Source organism: Gossypium hirsutum, chromosome A02, assembly GCF_007990345.1.
Source record: "Gossypium hirsutum isolate 1008001.06 chromosome A02, Gossypium_hirsutum_v2.1, whole genome shotgun sequence".
Classification (NCBI taxonomy): Eukaryota; Viridiplantae; Streptophyta; class Magnoliopsida; order Malvales; family Malvaceae; genus Gossypium; species Gossypium hirsutum.
In genome coordinates this window covers 45907012-45922916 of record NC_053425.1, presented here as the reverse complement: position 1 = coordinate 45922916, position 15905 = coordinate 45907012, and positions in this window count along the sequence as shown.

Here is a 15905-nt window from a genome sequence, read left to right as displayed (position 1 = left end):
ACACACCAAGCCTAGCACCGGTTGCGGCACTAAGTCAACAGAATGGCTCAAAGCCGTAGACAGGATGGGAAAAGGCCGTAAATATCGCAACAACACTGCCAGTTAATAGAACAACTATAAGCCATAAGTATCACAAAAAGGCTAAAAGCCTTGTACAGAACGACTACTGGACATACACTTCCTTCGTCAATAATAACCCAACCCCATGCAGTATGTCATGTCATAAATAATACGTGTATGCAAAGTCATACTTAGTACAATCTTATATGTAAATCATAAGCACATCAGTCATACGAAACATAAGGGCATATCGTCATTCTACCATACAGGGGTAATAAGGTCATTTTACACTACAAGGGTATTTCGGTGATTTCACAAACCGAGGTCTTAACGACCCAACAGAAGGTCCACCGTTGCCTCGAGCAACTTAAGTAACCTAAACAGACATAACAGTGCAAATGGCCCTAAGGCCCATTAGTAGGCCCAAGTAGGCCCACACCCTCGTGTTGCCTATTTAGCCCAAATCTAGATATGGCTATGTGACCTACATAGCCTAGTCCAATAATTATCACAAGTTGCAGATTCAATTCGTGTGGGGCCCACGAGCCCTTTGGGCCCACACAGCCCATCTAAGCCCAACGTGGCCTAGAACTACCTAAGTCGTGTGCACGACATGACAACTCTATGTACATCCCACTTAACAGCGAAGTTTACCCACGTGGGCCCACAGGCCCATACAGCTCATTGCGGCCCAGGCCCATGAGATAGCTCATGGTGGCCTTCCTCGACATAAGCCCACGTTTCGTGGGCTCGATTTATCACACGAGCGATCTCACGCTGTGAGGCCCCAAATGCTGAAGTTTCGCTTTTCGGCTTTTGTCGACTTCTAACAAAGAAGGGCGCGAATACACACCTATTTATGAGAACACGCCGAAGTCCACGATCACCAACTTTGGCACATCCTGCATTGAGTCTTAATCACCTTCTTCTCTCACCAACTCATCTGGTTCTCTCTATTTAAAGCCAGCTTCTCACCAATTCCCATGTTAGCTTCCCGATGTGGGATTACTTTCAACCATTAGAAAAATTCTTTATTTTTTTATGACCACTTCAACCACAGAGTTCCAGTCCAACTCCACCTCCTACACAGCTCAAACAGCAAAATAAATACCCCATTACGCATCCAAAGACTTGAATCTTAGACCTCACAATTACACAACATGCCACCTTGCCACTACACCAGAGGGCTCTTTGTGTCCCAATTTTAGCCTCAATTAATTATAAGGTCTATAGGCCAAAGTCCAAGTTCCTTTAAAAGAAAAACCAAAATGAATTGCAAGTGCCAAGACTTGAACCCAAGCTCCCTTGCAACCTTAATGATGCCACAACCACTAGACCACATGCTTCCTTGTGTCATTTATTTACCCTAATAATTTAAAAGGCCTTCATCCAAGCACCCAGGGTTTTATTCACTTAAAACCAAAATTTTTGCTAAAGCCTAGGTTTGAACCCAAGATTTCTCCAACACTTCTCAGGGCCATTAACCACTAAAACAGAAATTTAATTGTGTCATTTCCTTATACAATTAAATGCTTATATACAACCTCCTTACGGACCCATACTCAAGGCCCAATACTTCTAGGCCCAAATTCTGGGCGTTATAGAAATGGACTTACTTGGATCACCCCTCGAAACCACACCTCTCACACTGGCACACAACTAATCTGCAATAGTTTTAAAATGTATGGGTGAGCTTAACAAGCTTAATGAATGCTTAGAACAACTACCATGCAAATAATTCATCAAGCATTAGAGAAACATATAAGTAGCATAAGTATAGTATAGTAGCCTTAACTTAGTTGACATATTTTACTTCTTATGCACATTCCATAGTTTATTTACAGAGGCAGTACATACATATTCATGCACACTTCACAATACACAAAAACATATTTATAGATAATTTGCCACTTGAAGTATGAAACGTAAAAGTGGGCATTATCACCACTAATCAAATACACAGATCTGCAACACATCATATAGACTCATAGAGTCAAACATGTCCCAAAAGTGAAGCATAAAGCTTACACTCTCCAACACTCCATGTCCCGTTGAATGGAGACTAGCTCACATTCCCTCATCTCTCCAAATATGTCCCAGGGGCTTAATGCCCAAATCATATAACATATAAGTGAGTACTCACAATCCCATGGCATACCAACTATATCCAACGGTCTCAAGAATCAAAATTCCAAATTATTTGTCATTAACACATGCATATTACTTACTGTTCATTACACTTATGCACTACAAATATCACATTATAACACAACATTATCACTATCATCTAGCATGTATAACATGCTTACATTTACACTTTCTCAATGGTATTCATGTATACATGTCATATATTATAGAATCTTATCTCGATTCACAATTTCACAATCAACAAGCACACATTAACTTAAGAGTACAAGAAAGCTTACACTTAGAGTAGGGGTTTAGGCTCCTTTTATATTCTCAATTAACGCAATGAATCATGTCCACAAGCAATTATTCCAAACACTCACCAATATGATTTCACCAAAAAGCCGAAAGCTCAAACTAGCCTTTCCTAACTCGTAGATGATCATAGCAAATTTGAAGCTTCAACACAATAATTCACACAATAATACATTAAAAAATTAGCTAAGGACTTACCACAAGCAATTAAAAGCATAAGCCTAAACTAAGTTCTTATAAAACCGAAACCTTTAACATAGCAAACTTTAAATTCGAATATCTTAGTGTATACTTAGTCTTTTTAACTAAAACCAGTTTTGTTCATCTTATAATTCACCTACGACTAATTCTCAACACTTAAACTACATTAATCTACTTAGTTCATGGTATCGACTTTTTCAACATGTTTATGGTTGTTTTTTGAAAATTCATTAAAACTCAATAAATATTTAATAAAACTTCAAAAAAAGTTTAGAAACCTCTTAATCATGTCAAAACCTACCGACTAACACTTTGAAATCACATTTTTACTCGAAAATACAAAATTCACCATTAAAAACTCTATTTTCTACTTTTATTCAAAACATGCAATTAACATTAAAAACTAATAAGAAAGTGAATCATTAAATTTGATTGAAGAATAAATGAGTTTTTGATGCAAATCTAAAAAACCCAGAAGTGAAGAAGATGAAGAAATCAATGAGATTTTTGGGTGTTCTCTTGAAATATTATAGAGGTTTAATGTAGGAAAAGTGAAAGAATTCAAGAGTATGGAGTTTGGGAATAAAAAATCGATTGAGAGAAGCTTTTTCAAACAAGGGATGACACAAAAAGTGCAAAGGAGAAAACTAACGTGAAAACAAGTTGTAGGTGAGGTTTTTTAGGTTCAAATATAAAATTTGGTAAAACTGCAAGATAAATGCTCACAATTTTGACCCTGTTACAAAACAAACCTTTTTTTCTAAGATTACGAGTTTCTAAAACACCTTTTCAAAAATTTATTTGATTTTCTAAAAACCATAATCGAAAATATTACTGATATACCATGTAACAAAATTCCAAACACTCTAAGGCTAAAATTCCTAAAATACCCATAAAACTCCTAGGCCCTATTTTAGGGTGTTGCAAAAATGCATTATATATATAATAAAAATACACTTACAAGTCCTAAACCGAGCCTATAGGGCCCAAAAAATAGTTTGAGAACATTTGGGATCAAATAGAAACAAATCAAAAAATTTCAAAAAAAACTTGAAAATTTAAAAAATAGGGGTCACACGGTCGTATGGCCAGGTTGTTTGATATAGCCCAGACCGTGTGACCATTCGAAGTCAGGACACATGGCCGTGTCTCAGGTCGTGTGTCCACCCATGCAAGTATTCAAAATAGGGTCACACGACCATGTCGCAGGTTGTGTGCCAAACCGTGTGCAACCTACACCTAAAAACAATAAGACACACGCTTGTATAGTGTGACTGTGTGTGACACACGGCCTTGTCCCAAGCAGTGTGTACTAAAAATTTGCTTTCAAAACAAGGCATTTCAACGTCAATTCCTTAAGTTCCAAGCCAAATAATAACCAGCTATAAACATGCTTTCAAACACCTATAATTGAGTCTAAAACTTACATATTTCCTACAATTTATGTGCCTAACCAATGTGCCCTCATTGACACCACAAAGTATATACATATACATTAAACATTCATCTAAAACATCATTGACATGTCAAACTTGTTCTTTCAACAATAATGCTTCTAAAGCACTAAACACCAAATCACCAACACAAGGCAACCAAAGATATCCACATTATAAGTTAACTATCTTATAAACACTTCAAACATTTCATAACCATAAAATTTACGAAACCCAAATAATGTCTATTCACCAAAAGCACAAAATTTCCATATTGCAAAAGACCACTGAGATACCAAGAAAAATGACCAAAACTATCATATTAACCAAGGTACATGCCAAAACCCACAAAGACCATTCACCAACATTTAAAGTGATGCTGAGTCGATGTTAGATCTACTGGGTACCTAACCTACGCACAAGAAAACATAACATACGCTGAGTATAACTCAGTGGTGCTTCCATAATCAGAGTATTAAAACATGGTACAAAATATTCAATTACTTAACAAAAATGCAATTCAACTAATGTAAAGAAACATATATTACTTCAATTCAAACATAAGAAAATTCATGAATCATCACATTTCCATTTATACATTCATTTTAAAATATAAAAAATTCACCTCCATCTTTATGTCTATTATCATTACCAATTTCATCACTTTCTATTTATATTCCCGTACCTGACGAAATAATCAATAGAAATAAATTGTATCTGCGCTGGCTAGTAAAACTGACAAATGGGGTGCTCTGCACTCTCCAACACGCAGTTGTAAAAACCTAAACTTTTCCTATCCTATGGCATGCCAATTATACCCAACCCTGCCTAGACAATTAATAGGTAACATGAATCTTGATTCAACTTAAAAACAACTCCATCAATCGAAATAATTCAATCATAAGTATAAATGTTCATAGCAACATATTTTCTTTCCAAAACATAATCAATTTCATTTCTTAATAATATTCAATACAATCTCAAACACAAGTACACAATTCAATCATTTTCATTCATATCACCCTAAATAAAATTTGTCGCTTACCTCGTAAATTACCATATAATGCAATGTTCAATTCAACAATTAAAAATAGTTCAAATTATAGAAAAACACACTGTAATTTCTGAGCTTCTCATCGACAACCTTTCCTTTTCCTTTCTTACTTGAGGATTCTGATTCAACGTTAGCTATGAGATAAACAAATATAATGAATTAACATTTTACATTCCATTTCATATTTAATTATAAAATTTATACTACTTTAACATGAATTTAAATTTAATCCTCGAAACTGATACTAACATAATTTATCAAAAATCCTCCCAACATTAAACCAAATTTTCCTAGAGTCCTTATAGGACTTCATATTACTCAATTAAACCCCAAATTTTGAATTTTATTATACTTTAGTCCCTCATGCACAATTTCATGAATTAACTTTACAAAGTAGTCTCATTTAACTTCTAACCTTAAAATCTATCAAAATAACACCAAGAACTTAAATTTCTCTACATGGCAACTTCCATAAACTTCACTAATTCTTAAAAGTTCCAACATGGGTAAGCTAGTTGTAATGCCCCATGCCGGGCCTAGACATCAAGCCAAATATCAAGATACCAAACCACCTTCTCACGTCGATTTCATTATAATTATCAGAGTTGAAATACATGTAATTTTATCTTAATTTAATTATTCTAGCATTTATGAGAATACCAAGTCATGCCACCTTAGTCTAGCATTTAGTCATACTAACATACGACAAACAAACTTAAAATGAACATATCTCGAGCATTGGGACAACTTAGCAAATTTTTCCAAAGATGATACGTAGGTACCGATACTGCCTCTATGGTATCAATATTTCCTTTAAGTGGTATCAATACCACATGGAAAATTGATACCAAACTATGATTCTATCTCTGGCCAAATTTTTAAACAATGAAAAAATATCAGTACCTTTCGTAAGGTACTGATAATCACACCACGAGTATTGAAACTCGAGCCAAGGTATCAATACCAAATTGGTATTCTGACTCCGTGCACTTCAAAAATACAGAGGTATCGTTCTAAAAGCCTTAATATCAATACCTTTGTTTACAAAAATTCAACATGTAAGAGCATTTAAATCATCCAAACTTAGTCCCTAAACATCATGCTTCGTTCACCTAGTCACATATACATCAAAATGTCAAAACAATAAGCCAAACACAATGTCCAAGTTCACAAGCATCCCAAACATACGCAATACACAAATAATCTCCAATACGTCTTAATAAACCGAAATAAATGTCTACCACATTGCCTTTTTATTCCCTAGAAATAGAATAGCAAAACACCTACTATAAAGAGTAAATAATGGCTTGTATCAATCCCTTGACGGCCACACCACTACTCTACAAATGATAAAATGGAGTGGGTGAGCTTAACAAGCTCAGTGAATCCTCAGAACAACCACTATGCAAACAAGTCGTCATGCATCAACGAAACAACATACAACTTATTCCCAAAATATCATTAACTAAGTGACATGATTCAAATATTTAGTCATATTCCATGCATTCTTTTACACCTTGTTTATACAAACGTTTAGGCATCCACATATCAATTTTCCAACACACATCAATCACATATAAGCACATATAATTACACTTAGTCATATTAGTCACAATGTATGATAATTTGGCTCTTGAGTTTATGAAACAAAAAATGGAATCTATCACCACACGTTGGATACATGGATCTCCAACACACCACACATAGACTCGTAGAGTCAAACATATCCTATAAGCGAAGCGTATAGCTAGCGCTCTCCAACACACCGCACATACATATCCCAGTGAATGGAGCTTGGCTCACACTCCCTTATCTCTCCAAAACTATCCCTAGGCCTCAACGTCCCATATATCACAATCGCAAATAAGTGAGCACTCACAATCCTATGGCATGCCAACTATATCCAATGGTTTCATTCAATCACAAGGCCAAAATATCCATAATGTCATCAAATATTACTTACCGATTATTCGCACGTATTCACCACATAATCATATCATTAGCACATTATACACACTATCACACGGCATGAATAACATACCCTCATATTTACTGTTAGAACAGTCATCCCAACATGTTTACATTTCATCACATTATAATTTTCTTTATCACAATTCACAAACATATTTATCACACATTTATCATAGGTAAAAGAACACTTACACTCTGAATACAGAGAAGGGGTTTAGGCTACCTCTAAGTTCCCAAATGCACATTGAATCACTTAGGAGCAGATATTCCCAAAACACTTACCAAAATATTCACTTTTGCCAAAAAACTGAAAGCTTAAAAAACTTTCACTTTGTCGTTATCTCTACTCGTTGAAGGTCCTATCGACTCCAACACTTCAACAAGACAAACCACACATATTTAGTTAATAAATCACCTCAAATAGCCACAAACACAAGCATACGTTACATTCTTCTCTAACCAAAACCTTTAGCACAACAAACTTAAAATTCAAATAACTCAGACCATACTTAATCCCTTCGGATGGAACGAATTCCATTCAGCTACATATTCATGTACAAATAATTCCCAACCTTTAAACTTCACCAAACTACATGTTTTATCGTATCAAAATTTTTTGACAAGTTTTGGCCATCACAATGAAAATTCTTTAAAACCCAAGAAATCCTTAACGAAACTTCAAAGCTACTTTAGAAAGCTTCTAATTAGGTTAAAAATAATTGAAAAACACTTTAAACCAATTTTTTATCCATAAACGCGAAATTCACCACTAAAGACCCAATTTTTGGCTTTTACCTAAAACATGCATTTTAATGGCTAAAAAATCAATTTAAAGAACTAGATAATAGTTAAAGCTAATAGGAAAATGATTGGTTACCTTTGACGAAAGAAAAATGGAGATTTTGACACAAATCCAAAGAACCCCCACTCAAGGAAGATGATGAAATTGGTGAGATTTTTGGGTTTTTTCCTAGAATTTTTTGAAGATAAATGGCTTGAGAATTAACATAAATCAAAAGAGAGAAGATTTAGCAACCAAAATTAATGAAGAGATCTTGAGAGAGAAAAAACGACACAAGTAAGAATAGGGCAAAACATTTCACATGAAATAAGTTGGGAAGGGGGATTTTAGGTTATTTTTGAAAAATTGGTTTAATTACTTCATAAAGACTCATAGGTTTGACACTTTTACAAATTTTTCCCTTTTATAAAATAAAAGACATTTAATACTCATTTGAAAAAATTAACTTAACTTTATGAAAGCCATTTTCGAAAATATTATCGAGTACCAACCTTACAAAATTTTGAGCTCATATTGTAACAGGCCGTTTTTGGAGAAATCAGAACAGTGGCTTCGGGACCAAAAATATGATTTCGAATTGAAAATTTATTTTAATTTTACTTTATGGTCCATAATATGATAGAAATGTCATGTGAAAATTTTGATAAGAAAATTTTACCGATTATGTGTTTAATTACGGGAAAGACCAAATCACATAAAATGCAAAAGTTGAATTCTAGTAGCTAGAAGGATTAAATAGATATATTCAAAAATTGAGGTCCTTATACGGTAATTAGACCATTAATAACAAGTTAGTAGATATTTTTGGATGATTCATCCATGGAAAATTAGAAAAGGCTAAGGACTAAATTGGAAATCAAAATTATTAAAGATGATAAATTAATTAAATAGAAATAAAAATCATTTATATCATCTTCTTCCTCAAAATATTCCATGTAAACCCTAGAAGAGAGATAAGAAATTTTCTCGGCCAAATTGGATAAGTTTTCTTATCCCGTTTTTAGTAATTTTAATATTTTTGAAATAGGGATAGCTTAATCTATCTATTTGGGGGATCAATTTGAAAAGTTATCAAAGTATGGAAATTAGGTTATGAATGAATATGCTGAAAATTTGAAATTTATTGTAGAAAATGAAAGGTTGTTAATAGATAAACGACTTTTACAAAGTAATTTTTGATGAAAACATGATTTAGGGACTAAAATGTAAATTTGTGAAAATTAAAGAAAATTTCTGAATTTTTTAGAATATATGTGCTATAAATTTTATGGTGAAATTTTGTTTAGGCTTTGAATAAGGAGTAAATTGCATAAATTTCATTTTTCGAGCCTTGGGATGAAATGGGAATTTATGGAAAGTTAGGGGCAAAATGGTAATTTTTCCTAGGATGTAAATTGAGTCCACTTGAATATGAAATGTGATAATTTTATGTAAAATTTACTCATATAGATCCGGATAGATCAAATTCGAAGCTAGAATGAAGAAAGAGGAAAATGTCGGATTAGTAGATTTTACGTACACGAACATTGTCGAGGTAAGTTCATGTAACTAAATTGTGTATACTTATGCTTGAATTAAATTTTTTGATTGTGAATTGTATAAATATCATATATATATGTATGAAATTGAAAATATATCTGACAAAGCCCGATCAATAATAATGCCCGATAAATAATAAATGATAAGAATGTTACTTATATGCTTGAAATGAATGTGGAATGTGTTTACTTGAATTATATGAATGTTATGGATGTATGAAATAATCGCATGCCCGATAATGCTTGAAAAATGTTTAAATCCCGATTGAATAAATGGAAAACCGATGGATATGTGATTTCCCAAAATGAATAAGGTCCTGCATTTGTTGCTGACGGGATTTAGCTTGGACAAGTAATCCTATTGACCTTATTATAGAAAGGATTTAGCCCGGATGGGTAATCCTAATATAAGTCCTCTCTAGCATATGTTACGGATTGGATTTATCCCGAACGGGTAATCCAAATCAAGCTCTTTAGAGCATATGTCATAAAAAGGATTTAGCCTGGACTGGTAATCCTGACTAAGCTCTATTGAGTAAATATTTATTGGAGACAGGATTTAGCCTGGACTGGTAATTCTGTTGTATACATGTGTGGCTCGAGAGTGTACTCTCCGATATAGTACCTTATGGGTACCATTGAATATGAGTTGGAGGATCCTGATTTGTACACCTTGAGTGTACTACCTATGTATCCATCGATATTCCAAATAAATTCAACTGGTAACAATCCAAATATGAGAATATATGAATAAGAAACGAGTTATTACACGTATCTGCCTATAATACATGAAATGATAATACATGATAATTGATATGGAAACATGAGATGATGATATTTGTACATGGAATTTAATTGATGAGTATGTTCATCCCTGATTATAGATTTCTACACCTTGAGCGTACTACTCGTGTGAACTTGATATTTTGAATTAGAGGAGTAAAATTCTGACATGAAATAATCTGAACTCGAGATGAACTATTATGAAATTATACTTGTAATATAAAGAGATGATTTATACATGTTATATGAATACATGTTGTGGAAAGCATATGTGCATGGAAACTTGATTGTTGTTGATCCCATATATGTTTTGATGTCATTATGGAATATATGACTAATTAGGGCAATGAGAATGTGTGTAAGGCTTGAGGTCAAATTGATTGAATATGCCTTACATGGTTAACTCAAAATAGAATGAATAGTAAGTTAAGTACCATGTTATACAAACTTACTAAGCATTTTATGCTTACTTAATTTTATTTCCCTGTTTTAAAGTAAATCAGAAGCTTGTTGGATTGGAAGCTTGGTGGAGATCACTCACACTATCTATCGGCCCATGTTGGTACAATATGGTAAAGCAATTATGGTTACAATGACATGTATAGGTTATATTGGTCATATTGGAATGTAAATGTAAATGATTATTGTAATCTAGCCATTGAAATGGCTAGTGATTATTATGTTTTGTTACATGTATATATATGTATTTAAGTTTACTTTATGGAGATAACATAAGTGTTTGTTATTGATTGATTGAGAAAGGTATGATTTAAGCATGAATGCATGTAACAAGATATCATGTTAGATGTTATAAATTGCTTGAATTCAATGCTTGGGCTGGTTGGTATTTGGATGTAAGTTTGGTGCAAGAATTTGGTATGATTTTGGATGAGAAATAAAGCTAGGAATGGCTTTATTTTGTCCACACAGGTAAATTCACGGGCTTGTGTCTAGACCGTCTGTGACACACGGCCTAGTACATGGGCATGTGGTTAGGCTGTGTGTCCCTTGCACCTTAACTTCGAGAAAATAGAATGCTCAAAATTGAGCACATGGGCGTGTGTCTCAGCCATGTGTACTACACATACTAGCACATGGGCGTGTGGCATGGCCGTGTGTACAAGTTAGAGAGTTACACGGGGTCGAACACGGCCTGTAGCACTGGCATGTCTAAGGGTCACATTGGCGTGTCCCTTAGACCACACGGGCGTGTAAGCCTTGCACCTTGGAAAAATTTTGAAATTTCAGAAAAAATTCTTATGAGTTTTCGACTAAGTCCTGACTCGATTCTAGTGTTTGTTTTGGGCCTTAAGAGTCCATTTAAGGGATATTATGAATAAATCTCGAGGAATGAATAGTAACTATTTGAATTATCTGAAAATGTTCTAAAAGTCCTAATAATGCTCCGTAACCCTGTTCTGGTGACGAATACGGGTTAGGGGTGTTACACATATTGGTCAAAATTCCTAAAATACCCTTAAAACTCCTAGGCCCTATTTTAGGGTGTGACAACTTTTCCTACTAAAAAGAATTTTTTCCTCTAAATTTACTTGAGCTAAACAAATACGGATATTGACATCTCATCACTTCATCGAATTCCCAAGTAGCCTCTTCCACTTTGTGGTTGCACCACAAAACTTTAACCAATAAGACGCTTTTGTTTCACAACACTTTCACCTCATGATCTAAAATTTCTATTGGTTCCTCATCAAAAGTTAGATTAGGTTGAACCTCAATATCCTCTACTGGCACAATATGGGAGAGATCTGAACGATATTTCCAAAGCATAGACACATGGAAAACATCATGGATTTGCTCAAATTCTGACGGTGACTTGAGCCAATACGCTACCAGTCCAACCCTCTTGACAACCACGTATGGTCCGACATACCTTGGACTTAACTTACCTTTACTTTCAAGAACACCTTATCGCCAATTTGAAACTTGATGTCTCGATGTTTCAAATCTGCATAAGATTTGAGCCTATCTATCGTTGCCTTCAACCTCTCGCATATCAACTTCACTTTCTATTCGATCTTTCAAACTAAATCCGGTCCAACAACTCGCTTTTCATCCAACACCGTCCTACACAAAGGAGTTCCACATTTCCTACCATACAACGCCTCAAACGGTGCCATGTGAATACTCACTTCAAAACTGTTATTGTAAGCAAACTCTGCTAAGGGTAGATATCAGTCCCAACTACTACTAAACTCGATCACACAACTTTACAATATGTCTTCTAGAACTTGAATTACCCTCTTAGATTGGCCATAAGCTTCGATCCCAAAGCCTCTTGCAAACTCTTCCAAAACCTTGAAGTAAACCTCAGATCCCTATCAGAAATAATCAAAACTAGAACCCCATGAAGATGAAAAATCTTAACAATATACAACTCTACCAACTTCTGCAACGAATAATTGGTCTACACTGCTAAGAAATGTTCACTCTTCGAAAATTGATCAACTATAACCCATACTAAATCTTTCATCGACGGAGTCAATGGCAAACCTGAAAAAAATCCATAGTAATCCTTTCCCACTTCCATTCAGGAATCATAATAGGTTGCAACAGCCCTGAAGGAAATTGATGTTCAGCTTTCACCTTTTGACAAACCAAACATCGATCCACAAATCTATAACATCACGCTTCAATCCAGGCCACCAATAAATCTCACGAAGATCGTGAAACATTTTACCATTACCGAGATGCATAGCGTAAGGGCTACTATACGCCTCGATAACGATCTCTTGCCTTAAATCCATGTCTCATGGTAGACACAATCTACCTCAAAAATTCAAAATACATTCCGCATCAATATCAAAATCTCCCTTAACACCTTGCTCCATTTGTCGAATCCTTTTCAACAAATCTCCATCTAACGATTGTTTTTCCTTAATTTGTTGCGACAAATCTGACCTCACTTGAAGTTCAGCACACAAACCACCATCACTAGCTAAACTGAAGAGTGCAAACATAGCTCTCAACTCTGTCATCAACTTCATACTCATAGCATCGGTAACAACATTCACCTTACTAGGGTGATACTCAATCACACAATCATAGTCTTTTAAAAGCTCAATCCAATGCCTTTTGGGAGATGAGGTACTTAAGGCTCTTATGATTAGTGTAAACCACACACTTCTCTTCATAAAGATAATGGCACCAAATCTTAAGCGAAAACACCACAGCAGCTAACTCCAAATCATGAGTCATATAGTTCTGTTCATGACAACTTTACCCTCTTGCATCAAAACACAACCAAGTCCCGAATACGAAGCATCACTATAAACTACAAAATCTTTTCCAGGCTCCCATTGAACCAAAACAGGTCCCTTCGTCAACACTGCCTTAAGCTGATCAAAACTATTTTGCCTTTCATCAGTCCATTCAAACACCACACTCCTCTGAAGTAGTTTTGTTAAGGGTGCAGCAATAAGAGAAAACCCATCAACGAATCTACGGTAGTAACCAGCTAAACCTAAGAAACTCCAAACTTCAGTAACACTCCAACGCGAGTTCCATTCTAAAATTGCCTCAATCTTCTTTGGGTCCACACAAATCCCTTCTGTCGAAACCACATGACCTAATAATGCCACTTTCTTAAGCCAAAATTCACATTTATTCAACTTAGCAAACAACTATTTGTCACAACCCTTAAGTGCTCGTAATGATCTTCCTCAGAATGAGAACACACCAAAATGTCGTCTATGAAGACAACCACAAACTGATCCAAGTATGAATGGAATATTCGGTTCATCAAATCCATGAACGCAGTAGGGGCATTAGTTAATCCAAATAGAATCACCAAAAACTCATAATGCCCATATCAAGTCTTAAAAGCAGTTTTCAACACATTCGACTCCTTCACCTTCAATTGGTAATACCCACATCTTAAATTAATCTTCGAGAACATAGTTGCACCTCGAAACTGGTCAAACAAGTCATCAATTTGAGGCAAGGGATACTTATTCTTAATAGCAACTTATTCAACTGCCTATAATTAATACACATCCTCATCGTACCATTCTTCTTCTTTACTAAAAAAAATTGATGCACCCATAGAGATACACTCGGTCGAATAAACCCTCTATCCAACAACTCTTGCAACTGAATCTTTAACTCCTTGAGCTCTTTTGGTGCCATATGATAAGGCGTAATAGACACCGATGTCGTACCAAGGTAGAGCTCAATGCCAAACTCAACTTCACGATTCAGAAGCAAACCAAACAACTCTTCAGGAAACACAACAAGAAAATCCATAAAAGTACGAATATCTTGAAATCTCAACTCCTTACGAATCATGTAGGCTAAGAAAGCCTTACAACCTTTTCCCATCATCTTTTCATCCATCATTGTTGAAACCATATTAGGCATAAAACCCGGTCTTTCACCTACTACAACTGTTTTCAAACCATCACTATCTTTCAAGGTAATTCGCTTAGTCTCAAAATCTACCTTAACCTTATGCTCAGTTAACTAATCCTTGCCCAAAATAACATCGAACCCATAAAATGGCAATTCTATAAGATCAATAGAGAATATGTTCCTTTGTATCATAAGGGGACACCTACGGTAAACTTTATTCACAATAACAATATATCATAAGAAACTAATTACAATCATGCCCAAATCAATTATCTCTACAAGAATCCCTAGCTGACTAGCTAATTTACTAAAAATGTATGAATGTGAAGATCCAGAATCAACTAAGGCAAACAATGAAATAGATCGTGAAGTGAAAGTACCTGCAATAACATCAATTAGATCTTGATCCTCAGGTTCCCTAATAGTGAAAACCTAAGCAGGAGCACCAGACTCAACCTGTGAGATGACAGTGTGAGCAACAATCTGCTGCCCAACTGATCTCCCATTACTTTTACCATGACCTCGGCCTCTAGCAAGTGTAGAAACAGGTGTCGGACTCTGAGTCTACAAAACCTCTACCCTATTTGGGCAACCCTTTAAAAAATGTTCCTTCAAACCACACTTATAGCAGTCACCAGTCAACTTACTGCACCCTTCAAGATGCCTACAATCACAATAAGCAGAAAGCAGCCATCCAGAACCACCAATCGAACCACTAGTGCTAGTCACAATAGTACTCTATTGTTTAGACTAACTCGGTCAAGACCCACATCTCGCACCCCTACCAAGGACGTAATTATCACGTCCCCTCTTTGGCGGACGTCCCAAAGTACCATCGAATTCCCTCTTAGCAGTCTCAGCCACTACAGAAAAGTTGGCTCAGCCAAAGTCTCCTCCAAAGCCTTGGCTTTTTCTACAAGCTCATCAAACAATTTTGTATTTTGGGCTATTAAATAAACTCAAATCTCACGATTGAGCCCAAAGCAGAACCTCTTACAATGATCCTTCTCAATCAAAACCATCTCAGAGCATACTAACTAAGTCATACAAACTTTACCTCATAGTTAGCCACAAGCAAGCTACCTTGCACAAGATCCAAAAATTCCCGCTTATTGTAACATCCCGAATTAGGGTCTAATCAGAACAGTGGTTTTGAGACCATAAATATGAGATAGAAATAATTATTATATGATTCTTATGAGGTCTACGATGAGAACGCACGCTTATGTGAAAGTTTCTTGAAGAAATTCTAT